This window comes from Scyliorhinus torazame, chromosome 1, assembly GCF_047496885.1.
Source record: "Scyliorhinus torazame isolate Kashiwa2021f chromosome 1, sScyTor2.1, whole genome shotgun sequence".
Classification (NCBI taxonomy): Eukaryota; Metazoa; Chordata; class Chondrichthyes; order Carcharhiniformes; family Scyliorhinidae; genus Scyliorhinus; species Scyliorhinus torazame.
This window is the reverse complement of record NC_092707.1, coordinates 129151176-129165369: the sequence shown is the minus strand read 5'-3', so window position 1 is coordinate 129165369 and position 14194 is coordinate 129151176. Positions and strand designations below refer to the sequence as shown.

At 45.9% G+C, this 14194-nt stretch overlaps 1 protein-coding gene across 1 annotated transcript in view; it reads right to left on the bottom strand.

Moving 5' to 3' along the window:
- LOC140412395 (uncharacterized) overlaps positions 1 to 14194 on the bottom strand; it is a 348002-nt gene that overhangs the window by 21238 nt on the left and 312570 nt on the right. The window lies entirely within an intron of this gene.

The following is a 14194-nucleotide window of genomic DNA, read 5'->3' as shown; positions in this document are numbered from 1 at the left end:
CAAATCGCAGGTGGATGCAAGGAACACTCTGAAGTAAGGTGAGAAAAGTCTCCTCACCAAGTTTTAGTAAACCCACATTTTAAGACAAAAATGCAATTAGTTACCAACAATGAACAAGGGATTTGAAGACCACCAGTTCGACTGGCCATGAGGGGTAAGAAGTTGCGTGATTTCATGAAATTTTAAGAATGTTTTATTTGAATTGAAAGTTAACTTTGAACAATGATGATCTATCAGTCCAGTGTATTACAGGGCAGCACGCGGTGCAGTGGTTAGCACTGCAGCCTACGACGCTGAGGACTCGGGTTCGAATCCCGGCCCTGGGTCACTGTCCGTGTGGAGTTTGCACATTCTCCCTGTGTCTGTGTGGGTTTCACCCCACAACCCAAAGATGTGCTGGTTAGGTGGATTGGCCATGCTAAATTGCCCCTAAATTGGAAAACATATAATTGGGTACTCTAAATTTTTTTTTTTAAAGTGCAGTGTATTACTCTCCACACTCCTGAAGGCAGTGAATCTTGCTGGTGCATAGTTCCTCAGATATTAATAACTCATTCTTTAGGGGATGAATCTAATATTGGCTGATGCTGTAAAATGAAGTGAACAGGAAGGGAAAAATCATGCGGGGTGTATAATGTGTGGCTAACTTGTTATTAGCCATTGTTAGAATTTGCCCCTAGTGAACCTAGACAATGAATGATACGAGGCTGGTGACTAATGAGAAGGTGGATTCAGCTAAGGTTGATCCAATTGTTCTCCAACATCTTGATTTGTTCCCATCATGCAAGGAGATAATAAACAGGTCGGCACCCCGGTGTTGGAGCCAATTGGTATCCTGAGCCCAGACTGTGTGGAGGGCAGTAGTTCGGTTGTAATGTTCCTTGATTAATTCGTGGGCAGTACCCACACTTGTGATTTAAAAAGGTCAGTGGGTGGATTCCTGAAGCTAGAGGGCTACTATGAGGGCCTCCAGTACTAAGGAGCTGTGGCCTACCATTGCAGGTAAGGGAGAGTGGAAGTGCTTCCACCTTGAGGTGCCCTCTCAGCAACTTAAAAGAAATCTGAATCAAATGACGGCCACAGTTGCCAGGCCACCATTGTGGAGGGGAAATCCCTCCACAGCAAGGCTTATGACCATAGCTATAGCCATATAGACGGGTGAGTTGAGGCCTAAAGATGTCTAACTGGAGTGCCCCCCACTTCCCATTCGCCTGGAGGCAGTCTCCAGGTGGCTCCCATGTTCCAAAAGCTGAAGGGGGTCAACAGGAAAATTTTATCCAGCCTCTGATAATTGGCCTCAATCGTTCTTTAGCTCAAGGGGTTACTTGCTGCTGATGAGTAGGTCACCCTTATCACCCCTAATCCCACCCTTGGGAAAGTGGCAAATGGTGTCCACCCAGCTCCGTTCTCACCTCCTTATTGGGGCAAAGATTTTGCCCAGGGACTCTGGCCAGTTTCTTTATCTGCTTCAATTTGACTCGTTCCCCAGTAATCAACTGAGATCAACTCACTCATACGGTGCCCAAATTTAATTTAGATGGTCTAAGCTTTAATTCATGAACATTCTAATCGCACTGCTTGTTTGCACGTCTTACCCAGTGATTACTGGGCACTATCCTGAAAAATTCAAAGGCTTTAGGAAAATCAGTTAACAAGAGAATGTAAATTAGGAACCAATTGCAACTTACAGCTGGGGAGTTCATTAAAATAGAACTTTGAGTTATTTCTAACCTGACCCTAGGTCTCTCAATCAGAAAAAAAGGGAGATTAACTTGAACGATCACAACTAAGCCTGTGATTATATTCTTGCAGCGACATTGAAAACAATGCTGACAAACAACCCTTACAGGGCAGCCAATAATTGTCATTAGGTCCCAACATCCCCTCCCCCACCCCTACCCCTTTCCCCCAATCCACCTTACCCACTGGGCAGTGGTTCCTGGTATGTTCTCCTGGGTTCTTCTGATTCTGCAGAGAGCAGGCAGCTTCAGTTGAGGAGAATGGATTATTATTTGAAAAGGAAGGATTTTCAAGATTATGGGGAGAAGGTGTAGGAGCGGCGCTAGTTAAATTGTTCATATGGAGAGCCGGCACAATGGCCCAAATGGCTTCTTTCCCCGCGGTAACCATTCTATGATCATGAACAGGTGGTAAGTTGCAGTTCAGTAAATTCAATCAAGCAACTCGCAGATAACCATAAATTTCCACTGTGAAGCCTCTTGCTGGTCGTACAGACATTAAAATAATGCTGATGCTTTCCTTTTGCTCTTGGTTTTCCAGAACGTGCAGCAGTAATGACACAAGCAGAGGAGTAACAAAGAGCATGATGGTAAAAATAAAGATGCTGTCAGCTTTAACAATAATAAAATGTCCAGCCCTTAGAGGGGAACCCGACCCCAAACACCTGTGGCCTTGCTGGTTGGTCAATACATTTACAGACTGAGGCACACATGTTGTCAAAAGACCCAGAGGAATCCCACCAATCGGGAGCCAGTGAAATGTGGCCTTCTTAACTGTGTCTCAATCAACACAGGGCTAATGTAAAACCAAAAAATGCTGCAAATACTCAGCTATTATACTGCACCTGTGGAGAGAAAGAGTTAACGGGCTGGATTTTATGTGCGTGGGGGGACAGGTAAAATAGTGTGGGTGCCAACCCCACCACCTCCTGCCCACCTCCAAGAACACCCCTATAACACGTTAGTTGGGCAAGCACCAAAATCGGAAGCCTGTCGATCGGGACAAAAATATTAAAAACGTAACAAAAGAATCAATTAAGTTTCTCAACAAGCTAACTGACCCCAATAACACACTGCCCATGCCATAATACAGTACTATCCTCAGAGGGCACCTTCTGCGCATTGGGGAGCAGCCCCCCCACCCCCCCTCCCAGAATAGTATCTTCACTTTCTCCCTGCCCGCCGGCTCACCAACCTCAACACCCGATCCCTCCCTAAATTGGCGAAGCATTTCCTGCCCAATACCTTAAACTTGCTTGGGGGGCAGCACGGTAGCACAAGTGGATAGCACAGTTGCTTCACAGCTCCAGGATCCCAGGTTCGATTCGCCACTGGGTCACTGTCTGTGCGGAGTCTGCACGTTCTCCCCGTGTCTGCGTGGGTTTCCTCCGGGTGCTCCGGTTTCCTCCCACAGTCCAAAGACATGCAGGTCAGGTGGATTGGCCATGATAAATTGCCCTTAGTGACCAAAAAGGTTAGGAGGGATTATTGGGTGACGGGGATAGAGTGGAAGTGAGGGCTTAAGTGGGTCCGTGCAGACTCGATGGGCCAAATGGCCTCCTTCTGCAGTGTATGTTCTATGAATTTACCTCACTCAGGGATTCATTTGGCCTTCTCCCTAGGATTGGTTGCAGTCCTACCAATGCCAATTACTGGGACTACTGGAGTTGCCGGCCAAACAGATTTGCCACCAGATCCCGCGAGCAGGACTTCCTCCACATTGAAGAGCAAAAATCCAACTGTTTAGTTTAGCCACAGCACGTTATGGCTGCAGGACAGGCTAGCATGGAGCAAATTAGCTTACCCAACTTTGCTCCTGGGCGGCGTAAGCTGTAATATGTCACCCAATGTTTCAGATCAATGACCTTTCAGCCCAGGACTGGTGTTGACCACTGCAAAACCTAGTTGTGCACAAGTGGGGATCCAGCCAATCAAGGGAATCAGCCAATCAATTTCTATGGACTGCGACTACAGAGAGGCATCCCAAACGATGAAACAATTTCTGGGGTTCCCTCCATTATCAACGCCATGCAACCCTGGAGGTCAAAAGGTCATCAACTCTCGAGCCAGAACCCACGGGAAACAGTGTCAGCCGGGGGAAGGTCACGGGATTTTCAACATCCCCCTGAAACAACAGATGGGGCCTTGGTTTAAAACCTCCACCAAATGGCAGCTCTGACATTGTAGCACTCCCACTGTTCTGCAGTGGAATGTCAGCTTATATATATATATTTGTGCTCTCAAGTCTTTGGAGTAGGATCTTGAAATGGATAAATTACTGATTCGGCCTTAGCTCCAGTTCCATGTCCAATCTTGGTATTACTCTTCGGAGAATTATGAGGATGTTACCAAGGATAAGGTAAATCTGTCAAGTGGCAAGACTGGGGAAACTGGAATTGTGGTCTGTGGAGTTGAAAAGGTTATGGGGTGATTTAATGGAGATGTTTAAACCATTGAAGTTAATTGGTAGACTCGGTGAGGAAAAACTACTACCACTGCCAAGAGGATCATGAACTAAACTTTAAGATAATTCACGAAAGATTCAGTAAGGAGCTGAGGAGATTTAGACCAGGGTTCTCCATTCAACACCACTCTGGTCGAGGGAAAACCGGGTCTGCTTGCGATGCTCCGATTCCCTCTGGTGGACTCAAGACGGCCACTCACCCCACTGCAGCAGGAGGATGCAAGGCAACCATTTAAATAAATGTTAACGTCATTAATGGACTCGAAACCCGAGTTTCCAACCCCCCCCCCCCCCCCCCCCCCCCCGTTATGTTCCGACCTCCACAATGGCAAATCCACTAGGCAGGCATTGATACAAATTTGTGCAAGTTGGTCCTGCACCCCCCACCCTACCCCCTGCCAAGGGAATAACAGGTCACCTCTCCACAGTACGCTCGCATGAGGGTGACCCAACCCCCTCCCCCATGCTCTCCCCCAGCCACCCCATCAGACCCCCCCATCAGAGACCCCAACAGAGACATCCATCATAAACCTCCCCAACAGGGACACCTGTCAGAGAACCTCCCCAAACCCTTCCTGAAAGCTGAACAGCAGTCCAGGCAGTAGAGTGAAAAATCATTGCATTTTCACTTACCCTTCCCTAACAATTGCTGCCTCAGACAAAAGTGTTTAAATCAACAGCTGTTACAAGTGTCAGAGGTTTCCTCAAAAGCCAAGTATAATTCAATGGGCTTCAAAACAATTGACAGCCTTTCAAATGCAAATCTTCCAGTCAATTTCACACAGCTATACATTTCACTCGCCAGTGGTTGACTGTTTTATTGGTCCAGCCACAACTGCTTAGGGGGTTTGTTTACTTATCTTTCCCTTCAGACTTGAATTACCCTGCTTTAATGCTAACCACCATATTTATAAACACTCTTGTTATGATTGACAGCCCCTCAACAGAGCAAAAGGAGCTAAGTACTTTCCCTTCCCCTTTGCTCAGCAGAAAACACTTTGCTCTCCTGAGGGTGTGACCCATTAATCCCAAAATGGCAGTCTGGTACTGGGATTCCAACAGAATCCATTGAGCTCTCCCCATGCATAAATTATCATGGTAAAGCAGAGAGACTCACAGACCTGACGGACCCTGCTCCTCGTGCCAGCACAGACCAGTTGCGATTCCCCAGAACAGAGAATCCCGGCCTTAACGTAACTAAGTATATGATTTTGAATTCATTGATTGAAAGGTGGTGGATAAAAATTCAGTAGTAACTTTCAAAAGGGAATTGTGTTGCAAGAATGTAAAATTTCATGATTCATATGTTGAAGAATATAACTTTTAAATTGGGGATTGAAATTTTTTTAAGTAAGAAAATGGAAGAACTTGGTGTGAAGCTGGTAAACAGATCTGAAGTAACTGCCAAAGGATGTCCTGGGTTTATTTACTAAGATCCAAGTTAGTAGTGGGGAAACATTAAACAGTGAATGGCCACTTTCTGTGTCTTGGTGGTGATGTCTAGCATCAGCTTCATGAACAGTATAAACTTTTTATCGGGGTCCCGAACTCAAAGGTATGTTTATCAAGACAAAGATAATTAGTTAAGTTTCTATCTGGGCTATCCTAGGCATGCCACGTTGTCACGGCAATAGGTTGCAGAGGAGGTACCATTTTGTGTTAGGTTTCTGTGTGTGATTTTTCACAGGCAAAGGCCATTTGCATTTGGAGCTGTAACAGCTTAGAAACAGGCAGAGAAATAAAGCTGTCAGGAGCTGTATTCCACTAAGCAAGACGACAGCAAAACTCATGCTCGAGGTGGGGTGTTCACAATAGTGAGATGTTTGAGGTGAGTTAGAGGGCTGCTTGGCCCAATGTTACTGGAAAGACCCCAAGAAATCTCATATCTCAGAGAAAAGAGGGAATTCTGAGGAGAAACAAAGGGCATTCCTGAGAGATGTGGCACACCTTGGTTCGGTCTGAATGCTCAAGTTCCTGGAAAGTATGGTTACATACATATGGTTACATTAGTGGCAATTGTTTTGTTTTACTTGCACAGTAAATGTTTTTTGTTTTAAATGTGAAATCTTGTGGGGCAATTCTTTCTGCTAATAACTGGATGTTCAGACACACATTTACCCACATGTTTCATTTGATTCAAGTTAAAGGTGTAAGAGTTCAAAATGGAAACCAATCTTCCATATCTTTATTAAAGGGAAAGGACCCAATCATAGAATCTCTACTGTGCAGAAGAAGGCCATTCGGCCCATTGAGTCTGCACTGACCCTTGGAAAGAGTATGCTACCTAGGCTCATGCCCTGAACTTATCCCCGTAACCCAGTAACCTCACTAAGGGGCAATTTAGCATGGCCAATCAACCTAATCTGCACATCTTTGGACTATGGGAGGAAACCCATGCTGTTGTGAGAAGAAAGTGCAAACTCTACACAGACTGTCACCCAAGGCCAGATTTGAACCTGGGTCCTTGGCGCTGTGTGGCAGCAGTGGATTTGTTTATTGTCACGTGTACCAAGGTACAGTGAAAAGTATTTTTCTGTGAACAGCTCAACAGATCATTAAGTACATGAAAAGAAAAGGAAATAAAAGAAAATACATAATAGGGCAACACAAGGTACACAATGTAACTACATAACACTGGCATCGGGTGAAGCATACAGTGGTATAGTGTTAGTGAGGTCAGTCCATAAGAGGGTCATTTAGGAGCCTGGTAACAGCGGGGAAGAAGCTGTTTTTGAGTCTGTTCGTGCGTATTCTCACGACCTTTGTATCTCCTGCCCGATGGAAGAAGTTGGAAGAGTGAGTAAGCCGGGTGGGATGGATCTTTGACAGTGCTAACCACTGTGCCGTCATGCTGCCCTAATGAGGAGGAAGAGGGAAGGTCGGCAACAAATAAGGTCAAAGGACAGAATTGATAAAAAGGTTGAAATCATGATCATCATTCGACTTTCAAGTTCATGATTCTTCCTATAGTTTGAGTTGTAGGGCATTTTCAACTAAAGGTACAGGAATCATTCTTCCCAGTATGATGACTCATGTGCTTTGGGAAAAGTCTGTGTTTTCCTTTTGTGCAATGCCCCCATTAATACCAAAGTGAACTGGGAAATATTATTAAAGAGGGTTAACTGGTTTCCTGGTTATGATACCATTAGGTTCCAAGAAATGCCCATGTGACCTGAGGTTGCCACGGGGATGAAAAGCTGAGAAGCAAGAAAGTAAACAGAAAGACAACTGCAGCGTTGGATATGGCGATTGTCACTTACGTGGTCTGAACAACCAATCACTACCTAGCGCAGAGAATTTCTCTAAGGGGAGTTTTCTAATTGGGAAAACTGTCCTATGGACGACCTCAACGCATGAAGCTAATGAGGCAACCTTGTAAACAAAGTTTGTCAGTTCATTGTAAGAAGACTCCGGGGGGGGGGGGGGGGGGGGGGGGGCAGCACGGTGGCGCAGTGGGTTAGCCCTGTTGCCTCACGGAGCCGAGGACCCAGGTTCGATCCCGGCTCTGGGTCACTGTCCGTGTGGAGTTTGCACTTTATCGCCGTGTTTGCGTGGGTTTCGCCCCAACAACCCAAAGATGTGCAGGTTAGGTGGATTGAACATGCTAAATTGCCCCTTAATTGGAAAAAATGGATTGGGTACTCTCTAAATTTATATTTAAAAAAAGAAGCCTCCGGGAGTACATCTTCTCAGCGGGGTTTAGAACACGCAGAATCGATATGAGTGGAAGCAAGAAAAGCTTTCCATGAAAGGATCAGTTTTCTGTTTGACAATTTAAAGCAAATCCTGGTGTTGAAGCAGGGCTCCAAGAATGGAGCAAAGTCTGTGTTACTGTGAGTGTTACACAGTTGGAAAGAACTGAGATCCACAGACAGAAGGAGCAAGGTTGATTGGACAAGACCCGTTGCTGCTATTTCAGTGTTACTGGAGCACACACGACCAATTAAAAAGGGCAGAGAAGGGAGTCTGTGGGGATTTTGTGCCAACAGGACTGTCATGACCTGAGTGAGAGAGGATTTGTAGTCGTGCACCTTGTCAATGTTAATCTTGTCCGAGGATTTCAGATGAAATATGGCTGCTGGTGAGTGTGATTGGAAGGCCAAAATGATTGAGTGGGAAGTGAGAGACCCTTCATAATGGAGGCCGCGTGTCGTGTTGCCACAGTGGTGCAGGAAATAATGTGAGCGCTTCAAACTACTTGAAGCATATTTTTGTTTGTATCGACTATTTACTTTTTTATTTGAAATATCCTTTGCATGTTAATTGATGTTTGAATTATGTTGATTTTTGTTACAGCAAGTTTTTAAAAATGAAGTCTTGTCCAGCTGTGGGGATTTATTTATTTAAAAAATGAACGGTCTCTACGCAAACCATGACATCTGAGATTCACAAAATTTAATTCAGAGCTGAAATCCCAATTCAATAACATTTACAATGAACATTGGCCTTTGGAGAATTCGGCAAATTTCTGGAAACTGTAGGGATGTCAAGAAAATTCATATGGGCTTCAAACGTTAACTATTGTTTCTCTCTTCACAGATGCTGCCAGGCCTGTTGAATTTATCCAGCATTTTTGTTTTTTATTTTATGTATAATAAGGTGATTACTCAATTCTCTGAGCACATACATAGGCCATTTCCATATATATAGGGCAGTGTTTGACTTTATCCGCGTTCAACAACAACCTACATTTATCCCACACCTTAAATATAAGGAAATGCACAGAATTTCCTTCATCAATCAGTGGGAAATGGACACCGTAAGGCAGGAAGGGAGCGTAAAATAGCATGGACATGATTCCGTCTAGGATCCCGCCCACCCTGACCTGGCCACGGGTATGATAGGGCAAACAGAGCCTTGGATGGGAAGCTCACCCATGTCCAAATTAACGCCCTTAAGCAGTCAGTTAATCATCACTTTAAAGGCCTTTTCAACCCAGCCTCAATTTGTAGGCTGGCGGTCACCTGATTACTGAGAGTGGGAAACTGAAAAAGCTCTCTCTCTTCCCGTACAATTCATGGCACAATTCCCATACCAGCCTCCCGAACAGGCGCCGGAATGTGGCGACTAGGGGCTTTTCACAGTAACTTCATTAGAAGCCTACTTGTGACAATAAGCGATTTCCATTTCATTTTCATTTTTTTCATCTTGGGCAGGAAAGGGTGGGTGGGAAGGGGGAAGCATGTTGGGTGGTGGAACCTCCATTGAAAGGCAGACCCCATCAGACTGGAGGCGCCCACCTCTCAAAAACAGGAGAACTCCAGCCCTCCCCCCACCCCACCCCCCGGCCCTCCCAGCAATGATATTGCCCACCTCGCCAACCCCACCCCACCAGAACTACAGTTCCTGGGACTTAGGGCAGGATTTTCCAGCGGCAAAGGCAGCAGGCCATTGGCAGGCTGTGGGATCTTCCGGTCCCGCTGAAATCTACAAGGCTTTATGTGCCCTGCACCCTCGGCCACTTGGGAAAGCAATGCGGGGGATGCCATCAGCAGGACCAGAAAATCCACTGATTAGAAGGGCTGGAAAATGTCTCAGGCACGGCGTTGCACCTTTTCCAGCCACTGTGGCGCTGTGCCTGGATTGTCTGGAGAGTTGTCAGCCAATCTGATTAACCAACTGCTCTCCAAGGCAGACTTCCATCCAAGTGCGGCCGGACGTTCCACCTGCTGCCAATCAATGCTCATTTGAGCAAGAAATGGCAGTGGTCTTGCTGTAGTCAGTGGAGATGCATTCCATGACGACTCTTCGGAGGACAGGTGCTGAGCATTCAAAACCCTGAAAATGCAGGCCCAGATTCAGAAAGCAATTTATTTTTGGAGCCAAAAATATAATTAGATGTCATGATGGGAGAGTTAAGGATTGATAGCCATAAATGGATTCATCAGCCATTTCCCTGACAATGATTTATCAGAGAATGCACTGAGTGCTGAATTTGGTGCTTTTTGAGTGCGATAGTGAGAGTTTGGTGACTGAGGGAGTATAAGGCTTCATTTTTATCTAAAGTTTAGTCTTTCTTTTATTTAGTTAATTAACTTAAAAGTTGCTGTTTGGTTTAGAAGAAGGTGAATTTTCAATCAGCTTTAAACAGGCTTCTACTTCTAGGCACTTGCAGCTGGAGCTTGTTAATTAGTTAATTGGATTAGGCCAGTTTTTCAGAGGCTAGATTCACAGTATAAAAGTGATCCCCTACAGTGCAGACTTTGTTTGCACTGAGTGCTGAATTTGGTGCTTTTTGAGTGTGATAGTGAGAGTTTGGTGACCGAGGGAGTATAAGGCTTCATTTTTATCTAAAGTTTAGTCTTTCTTTTATTTAGTTAATTAACTTAAAAGTTGCTGTTTGGTTCAGAAGAAGGTGAATTTTCAATCAGCTTTAAACAGGCTTCTACTTCTAGGCACTTGCAGCTGGTGCTTGTTAATTAGTTAATTGGATTAGGCCAGTTTTTCAGAGGCTAGATTCACAGTATAAAAGTGATCCCCTACAGTGCAGACTTTGTTTGCACTGAGTGCTGAATTTGGTGCTTTTTGAGTGCGATAGTGAGAGTTTGGTGACCGAGGGAGTGCTGAATTTGGTGCTTTTTGAGTGCGATAGTGAGAGTTTGGTGACCGAGGGAGTGCTGAATTTGGTGCTTTTTGAGTGCGATAGTGAGAGTTTGGTGACCGAGGGAGTTAGGTGAGGAGGGAGTAAGGTGCTCCTTTCATTTTGTTTCCGACATTTCCGCAAAGAGTGCGAAGAGAGCCAGGAGTTTACAGGAAGTGTAGCTGACTGGGAGCAGAGTCGGAGGGCGGAGATCTAGTTAGTCCACACAGCAGCTATATTCTGTAAGGTAAGAGGGGATGGAGGCTAGGCCAGTTACATGCTCCTCCTGTAGGATGTGGGTGGTGAGGGATACCACCGGTGTCCCCACTGACTATACCTGCGGGAAGTGCACCCAACTTCAGCTCCTCAAAGACCGTGTTAGGGAACTGGAGCTGAAGCTGGATGAACTTCGGATCATCCGGGAGGCAGAGGGGGTGATTGAGAAGAGTTACAGGGAGGTAACCACACCCAAGGTACAGGACAAGAATAGCTGGGTTACAGTCAGGGGGAAAAAAACAAACAGGCAGACAGTGCAGGGATCCCTCATGGCCGTTCCCCTTCAAAACAAGTATACCGTTTTGGATGCTGTTGGGGGGGATGACCTACCGGGGGAAGGCCCTAGCGGTCAGGTCTCTGGCACGGAGTCTGGCTCTGGGGCTCAGAAGGGAAGGGGGGAGAATAGAAAAGCAATAGTTGTAGGAGATTCAATGGTTAGGGGAATAGATAGGAGATTATGTGGTCGCGAGCGAGACTCCCGGAAGGTATGTTGCCTCCCGGGTGCCAGGGCCAGGGATGTCTCGGATCGTGTCTTCAGGATCCATAAGGGGGAGGGTGAGCAGCCAGAAGTCGTGGTGCACATTGGTACCAACGACATAGGTAGGAAAAGGGGTGTGGAGGTAATAAAGAAGTTTAGGGAGTTAGGCTGGAAGTTGAAAGCCAGGACAGACAGAGTTGTCATCTCTGGTTTGTTGCTGGTGCCACGTGATAGCGAGGCTAGGAATAGGGAGAGAGTGCAGTTGAACACGTGGCTGCAGGAATGGTGTAGGAGGGAGGGCTTCAGGTATTTGGATAATTGGAGCGCATTCTGGGGAAGGTGGGACCTGTACAAGCAGGACGGGTTGCACCTGAACCAGAGGGGCACCAATATCCTGGGAGGGAGGTTTGCTAGTACTCTTCGGGAGGGTTTAAACTAATTTGGCAGGGGAATGGGAACCGGATTTGTAGTCCAGCAACTAAGGTAGCCGATATTCAGGACGCCAAAGCGTGTAATGAGGCAGTGGGGAAGGGAACACTGACAAAGGAAAGTATTTGCAGGCACGGAGATGGGTTGAAGTGTGTATACTTCAACGCAAGAAGCATCAGGAATAAGGTGGGTGAACTTAAGGCATGGATCGGTACTTGGGACTACGATGTGGTGGCCATCATGGAAACTTGGATAGAAGAGGGGCAGAAATGGTTGTTGGAGGTCCCTGGTTATAGATGTTTCAATAAGGTTAGGGAGGGTGGTAAAAGAGGTGGGGGGGTGGCATTATTAATTAGAGATAGTATAACAGCTGCAGAAAGGCAGTTCGAGGAATATCACCCTATTGAGGTAGTATGGGTTGAAGTCAGAAATAGGAAAGGAGCAGTCACCTTGGTAGGAGTTTTCTATAGGCCCCCCAATAGTAGCAGAGATGTGGAGGAACAGATTGGGAAACAGATTTTGGAAAGGTGCAGAAGTCACAGGGTAGTAGTCATGGGTGACTTTAACTTCCCAAATATTGAGTGGAAACTCTTTAGATCAAATAGTTTGGATGGGGTGGTGTTTGTGCAGTGTGTCCAGGAAGCTTTTCTAACACAGTATGTAGATTGTCCGACCAGAGGAGGGGCAATATTGGATTTAGTACTTGGTAATGAACCAGGGCAAGTGATAGATTTGTTAGTGGGGGAGCATTTTGGAGATAGTGACCACAATTCTGTGACTTTCACTTTAGTAATGGAGAGGGATAGGTACGTGCAACAGGGCAAGGTTTACAATTGGGGGAAGGGTAAATACGATGTTGTCAGACAAGAATTGAAGTGCATAAGTTGGGAACATAGGCTGGCAGGGAAGGACACAAGTGAAATGTGGAACTTGTTCAAGGAACAGGTGCTACGTGTCCTTGATATGTATGTCCCTGTCAGGCAGGGAAGAGATGGTCGAGTGAGGGAACCATGGTTGACAAGAGAGGTTGAATGTCTTGTTAAGAGGAAAAAGGTGACTTATGTAAGGCTGCGGAAACAAGGTTCAGACAGGGCATTGGAGGGATACAAGATAGCCAGGAGGGAACTGAAGAAAGGGATTAGGAGAGCTAAGAGAGGGCATGAACAATCTTTGGCGGGTAGGATCAAGGGAAACCCCAAGGCCTTTTACACATATGTGAGAAATATGAGAATGACTAGAGCGAGGGTAGGTCCAATCAAGGACAGTAGCGGGAGATTGTGTATTGAGTCTGAAGAGATAGGAGAGGTCTTGAATGAGTACTTTTCTTCTGTATTTACAAATGAGAGGGGCGATATTGTTGGGGAGGACAGTGTGAAACAGATTGGTAAGCTCGAGGAAATACTTGTTAGGAAGGAAGATGTGTTGGGCATTTTGAAAAACTTGAGGATAGACAAGTCCCCCGGGCCTGACGGGATATATCCAAGGATTCTATGGGAAGCAAGAGATGAAATTGCAGAGCCGTTGGCAATTATCTTTTCATCCTCACTGTCAACAGGGGTGGTACCAGGGGATTGGAGAGTGGCGAATGTCGTGCCCCTGTTCAAAAAAGGAACTAGGGATAACCCTGGGAATTACAGGCCAGTTAGTCTTACTTCGGTGGTAGGCAAAGTAATGGAAAGGGTACTGAAGGATAGGATTTCTGAGCATCTGGAAAGACACTGCTTGATTAGGGATAGTCAGCACGGATTTGTGAGGGGTAGGTCTTGCCTAACAAATCTTATTGAATTCTTTGAGGAGGTGACCAAGCATGTGGATGAAGGTAAAGCAGTGGATGTAGTGTACATGGATTTTAGTAAGGCATTTGATAAAGTTCCCCATGGTAGGCTTATGCAGAAAGTAAGGAGGCATGGGATAGTGGGAAATGTGGCCAGTTGGATAACGAACTGGCTAACCGATAGAAGTCAGAGAGTGGTGGTGGATGGCAAATATTCAGCTTGGATCCCAGTTACCAGTGGCGTACCACAGGGATCAGTTCTGGGTCCTCTGCTGTTTGTGATTTTCATTAGTGACTTGGATGAGGGAGTTGAATGGTGGGTCAGTAAATTTGCAGACGATACAATGATTGGTGGAGTTGTGGATAGTAAGGAGGGCTGTTGTCGGCTGCAAAGAGACATAGATAGGATGCAGAGCTGGGCTGAGAAGTGGCAGATGGAGTTTAACCCTGAAAA